Genomic DNA, 6,325 nt, shown 5'->3' with positions numbered 1-6,325 from the left:
GAAATATGGACTCTTGTTTACATGTATGTGCTCGAGAGCTATACATATAGAAGTTCTAGATGATCTCAGTGCAGACTGTTTTCTCAATGCACTCCGTTGTTTCATAGCAATACGGGGCAACGTAGGTCAGCTGCATTGTGATCAAGGCACCAATTTTATCGGTGCAAGAAACGAGCTTCTAACGCAAGCAACTCAAGAGAAAGTCAAAAAGCTGGGAATAACTTTCGTTTTCAACCCACCTGCTTCTAGCCACATGGGAGGAGTCTGGGAGAGGCAGATTCGGACAATAAGAAATGTTCTGAAATCCATTCTTGACCAGTCAGCTTCAAGATTAGACACTTCATCATTGAGAACGTTCATGTATGAAGCTATGGCAATAGTAAACAGTCGACCACTAACTGTAGAGTCTATCAACGACCCTGTAGGACTGGAGCCGTTGACACCCAACCATATTTTGACGATGAAGTCAGCAGTGATCTCACCACCACCTGGAGAATTCGCTAAAGAAGATCTCTACCTCCAGAAAAGATGGAAACGAGTACAATATTTGGCGAATGTATTTTGGACAAGGTGGAGAAAGAAATTTGTTAAACTTGCAACAGAGAAGCAAATGGAATAAAAACAGAAGAAATGCAAAAATAAATGACATTGTGTTATTACAAGAAGACTGTCTTCCAAGAAATCAATGGAAACTCGCCAAAGTTGTGGAAGTCACTCCAGGAGCTGACGGCAGAGTCAGAAAAGTTAAGCTTCTCATCGGTGACTCTACTAGAGACAATAAGGGGAAGCACACAACTAAGACGATTTTAGAGAGACCCATACATAAGACTATACTTTTACTTGAAGCAGAGTAAAGACTCAACATAATGTTTATTGGTTAACCTTCGCTAAGTTCATTGTTGGGTCAAATTCCTTTAGGATCACACATGCTGTTGATAGTGTGATGGTGGGAGTGTAACAGTTGGTGAAATGTTAGTATTTGACCACTAGGCGGAGCTCTTGTAATGATAATGTAACTAACGCATTTTATTTTGTATGTTTTATTTTTGTGTTGACCATGTTAACATTTTCCTTTTTTGCCTACCGGATTGGTGTAAAGTTAATTTGATACATGGAAAGTAACCAGTTAATTTTGTAAGTATAAGGTAAGGGCAGAGGTCACTTCCTGTTTTGGGAAGTAAGGTCAGAGAAGCTGCGCATGGTGACGGTCTAGCTGTGTAAAAGTCAAGCTAAGAAAGAAGAAATAAGCCCTAAGTTCCAGTTACACCGGTTTGTCTACTTGCAGGCCAAAGTGGTATGTTTGTTTATATTTTGTGAATTTTATATTGTAATATGTTTTAATGCTGAAATATAATTTTCTTGTACATTTGTATTCACCAGTTCTACGGTGTACCTGTACGTTAAGAGAAGCACAGTAAACATCAGTAAAGAAGAACTCTCGTGTCTCTCGTGTATGTGTACAAGCCGGCATAATCATCGTTTTTATAACATTAGCTGGTGTTGGTGGGCAGGCTAGCAGTGCTAATTGTTAGCACTAGTTCTGCTGCTCTCCCTTTGTCTCTTTTATTGTTGGTCTTTAGTGAACAATATAAAGTGTCTTCATGAGACTGTTGCCTAATGTTCAAATGTAGATAACACCACCTGCACCAACCTGTTACACAGCACAACCCTCTGGTGTAGCTTTGGCTGGAGCACATATTGGCAGCTCCAGTGACATCACTGGAAAGGAGACACCACTCCATGGTGACATCATCTCTACAGACTGTGGCTGTTACATATCCTCACCTGGTAATAATAAGACTGTCCTCAGCTGCACACAGCTCCAAGATGAACAAACTGAAGTAAATACAAATTAGAGTTACGATAGATTGAAATCTTGTAATCAGAGCTAATTCTTAGTGAAACTCTCACAACATCATATCATGATCCTGGGTTAGTGTCTCGGTCTCAGATCACAACATCAGCACAGGCTTGGCTTGGGTGAGGTATTGAGTGGTTCTTGTCCATGACAGCTGCAGGTACAGTGCCATCAGCTATGCTGCACCACATGTCTGCCCAGGAACATTAGTATGGCTGAGTCTCATGTAAACATTGTGCTAAAGTGGTGGGAAAGTGGCTGCAAGCTGGCCGCACTGTGTCCAATACTCTCAGTATGATATCCACAAACCTCTGAGTGTCACAGAGTGGGCCTGTGCTCAGCTCACTGTGCCCCATTGAATTCTACTTGCATAGTTTTACAAATAAAATTAAATATACAAGTTGCTCAATGATAAGTTATTGTAGTAACAACTAAGTCCATGGTTATTATTTGTTAATAGTAGCTTAAAGCTTCTGCACCAATCATGAAGCACCGGGTTTAGAGCATGTGGATCTACAAAAGTAAGTCCCAGTAAGATGGGCTGAGCCTTACATACTAGAAGAAACATGTCATTCCCAGCAGATGAAGCGCCCTTTAAAGCAGGATCTCACTTTAAACCTAAAGAACTTGCTATGAGCATGCAGTGCATTCATGGTTATCATTCATACGATTGTGGGTAGCTAATAAAGTGCAACTATCACATTACATTTTATTATTAAATTGTTGTTAACAATCCCTTCACTTCTGCTTATCTAATTCATGGTTGCAGGATGGCTGACAGCTTCCATTAGGCAGGAGGTAATGTTCATTCTGGCCACAGTGCAACCCACAATGTGTAACTGACACTATTATATTGCATTATGTCACATTGTTACATCTTTTTAATAAATGATGACAGTCAGCTGAACTTGCTGCCCCCTTGGTGGAGGACATCAGGATCAGCAGCTGCTGCTCCATCACAAACACCACAGAAGAAGAACAACACTGGATCAGATTATCTGGACGTGTTTGACAGGGACAGTGTTCATGTTCATGGACATCAGGACAAAAACAGACGATGGAAACCTGCCAGATTTGAGCTAAACTGCTCGTTTCCATGTGTAGTCCCTGGGAGGTCACATGACCAACAAAGACACACAAGCTGTGTCCCAAAACGTCGGCTGCATCCTCCGGAGGCCGCATTTGAAGGCCGATGACGTCACAGCCAGGCAACGAAGGCTGTCCCGATTCCTCGACTCCTTCAAATGCGTCCTTCATTCCCCCGAATTTGAAGGATGGGTCGGGTGTGTCCTTCGTGGCCCACCATATCCCAGAATTCATAGCGCGGCCCAGCCAAATTTCAGCTGCCAACAATGGCGGCCGCTACTAAGTTTTAAAATTTAACGAGGGAGTACTACTTACTTACAATGAATTCCTTACACTATATAATTTTCCCGTCAGTGTTGGGGAATTCTCAATGGTGCTTGGTGCCATACCCTCAGGGACTTTAATGTTATATAAAAACACTGACATCTCAATATCTGCCTCAGTCACTCTCCCTGATCCAGCTGAGTCAGCAGTGGGAAAAATCTGCTTTTCACAGGAACTTGGTAACAGCAATAAGAGAATACGTAGTTTATTCCAAGAAGATATCATGTCTCTCCCATATATAGAATATCTTACTGGAACCGACATGTTCCAGATATCACCTGGAAGACAGTCTGGATGATCCCATAAATATCTAATTGTGAACAAGGTGAAGGAAATCTCATATAAAATTCTTCATAAATGTTACCCAGCCAGTCACTATATGGTAACATTTAAAAGAGACATAAATACTAATTGAACTTTCTGTGGGGATCATCCAGAAACTGTGGCACATCTCTTTTGGTTCCTCTACACAGAGATTCTGGAAGAATTTAGCAGTTTTGTTATTGTCCATATTTTAAGGGAGTTTTCTTTACGATGGAAAATGTTTTATTCTTTTTCTTTAAGTTCCCCAGGAAGAATGATAAATGTTTTTTATAAAATATTTGTTAATACTTTTAGCTATTTTATATCCATAAATGTAAGTTATTAATAAAACACCATATTTCTGCCGTTTTATAAGGATATGAATTGTACATACAATCAATTTCAGACTCAACCAACAAAAAGCCTCTCAGAACAATATTTATATGTTGATTTTTTTCGCCTACTCATATCATAATTTTTTTACTCCTGGTTCTGTATGTTCATGTTCTGTTCTTTTGTAAACTTCATCTGTTTGTATGTTGTATACTCATTGTGTTTCAATAAAGTTTGATTTTAAAAAAGGTACGTTCTAAACGAAGCTTCAGACGTCACTGATCACGTGACTCTGGCCAAACGAATCAAGCCTCGACACGGTGCTTCTGAAGCAGCGCGTTGATCTTTCTGACACACGCACCGGAGCGTCAGCTTCAAGCGGACCATCACTACGTCTCACATCTAAAGGTGTCAAGGTAACTTTGAACTGAGTTCAGTCAATCTGGAGTTTTTCCAAGTTTTCTGTTGCTCTCTGTGAGAGAAGAGCGTTAAAGGCGGGGCTCTCCAGAGTCCAGCAAAACAGGAAACCACAGCTGGGTGTGTGTAAGTGTGCAAACCAGTAGAATGCATTGTGGTGGAGGGGGGGCATCACGGGCATTGGCAAGAAAAAAATTAATTAATCGGTCGTACCCATGCTTCCCCGACGTCATGCCAGCGCATATTGGGAAATTCGTAGGCACTGATCGGTTTTCTATCAGCCATTTGCTGGGAGTAAGGGCGCCCTCCGTTTGCAGAATCACGATTTTTTGGCTTAGAATTGAGATCATGATTCTCTCATAACAATAAATAAACATAAAACAACAAATGTCTCACGTTTTGTTGTTGCAGCAAAATGTTGTCCTGCTTGAAATTCCGTCTCCACCGTTGCTCGACGCTGCGTGTACAGAGCAGGTAGTGCAACAATAGAAAAATAGTTGCGGGACGGCACTGTGTAGCGTTTGTCTAGGGTGTTGATCGTTTTCCTAAATCCCTCGTTTTGCACAGTGTTGATGGAGCCATATCTTTGGTCAGGTGATAAGTGATAGCCTCCGTGATGTCTTTGTGCCTGCGGGAGTTCGACGGGTATAGGGAAGCGCTGTATAAGGTTCCCGTTATTGATGTTTGGGTGGTTGACCGGGACGGATTTTCTCCTGTCACTTTCTCGTCATCCCTGACGTGCTCTCCGTTGTTTTTTCCCTGCTAATTTTAGCATCACACGGCACAGCTTCTGTATCACGTGGTATAAGGCTCCGCCCTTGTCATTTGTTGAGCAGGAAGAGTGAGCGCTTGTTTTCATGCAGAGTACGTCCCGGATCAAAATGTGAAGTTTTACAAATCACCACTTCTTTAGTGAATATCATTTCAGTCTCAGACAATCTCGTTTCTCCTACAGAGGTTGAATGCACCTTCTGCGGATGGCGGTACCACACAGTGTGCGTGGACTTCCCCTGCACAGAAGGCAACTACAAATGCTGTGAATGCTTAATAAACAGAAACAAATGATCCCTGTTGTCTTTGCTTGATGATTGGTTTGAGTCTTGACAATCCACATTGCTGGCGTTGCATCTTTCAATGCCAGCAATGGCAGGTATCAGTGCTCAAACCTTTTGTGTTTGTTTCCAACAAGTTGCCCACCTCGGGAAACAAAAATGTGTTCTTTTACTTGTCAGATGAACATATGAGACACTTTGACTCTTCAGTGCAGTGTGGAGCCTAACAAAGATCTGTTTTGTGTCCCAGCTGATCAGCAGGAGGAGGAGAGTCTGACGGAGCAGCAGAGGAACATTTTCAGCTACTTGGACTCAGCTCAGCCACTACAGAGGAAACAATGAGCTCAACACAGAAGGTGACAGACAGAGCAGGACCATATGACCAAAGATATTTATCACCATATACATTTGAACATTTGCCATAACGATGTAGCTGACGATAGAATTGACACCAGACAAAATACTTTACAGCTCCACAACTTTATTAAAAACCCATCAATGTATTTTCACTGAAACAAGCAGCTGTTGTTTATGTGCATTAAAGTTATATAAAAATGTAACAGTGCAAATGCAAATTGCTCGCTGACAGTTTAACCAAAAGGCGTTTCCAGTGGAAACTGGCCGACACATCCTGAGCATAACCATGTATAATATCCACTAAACTTCAGAAGAGGTTATACAGTCGTGGCCAAAAGGTTTGAGAATTGCATAAATATTGGAACCTGGAGAAGTTGCTGCTTAAGTTTTTATAATAGCATTTTGCCTGCACTCCAGAATGTTATGAGGAGTGATCAGATGAACTGCATCGTCCTTCTTTGCCATGAAAACGAACTTAATCCCCAAAAAGCCTTACCGCTGCATTTCATTGCTGTCATCAAAGGACCTGCTGAGACCATTTCAGTGATCGTCTTCTTAACTCAGGTGAGAATGTTGGCGAGCACGAGGCTGGAGA

At 41.6% G+C, this 6,325-nt stretch overlaps 1 long non-coding RNA gene across 1 annotated transcript; it reads left to right on the top strand.

The window, feature by feature from the left end:
- The first annotated feature begins 4,221 nt into the window (after nucleotides 1-4,221).
- On the top strand, nucleotides 4,222-5,876 carry LOC309695273. Its single transcript, XR_014273104.1, has 2 exons — nucleotides 4,222-4,320; nucleotides 5,624-5,876. It is a non-coding gene; the product is annotated as an uncharacterized lncRNA (long non-coding RNA).
- Nucleotides 5,877-6,325: the final 449 nt, after the last annotated feature.

This window comes from Aulonocara stuartgranti, assembly GCF_965226115.1.
Source record: "Aulonocara stuartgranti genome assembly, chromosome: 19".
In the NCBI taxonomy this organism is placed as follows: Eukaryota; Metazoa; Chordata; class Actinopteri; order Cichliformes; family Cichlidae; genus Aulonocara; species Aulonocara stuartgranti.
The sequence above is the reverse complement of the archived record's forward strand: the minus strand, read 5'-3'. Positions and strand labels throughout refer to the sequence as shown.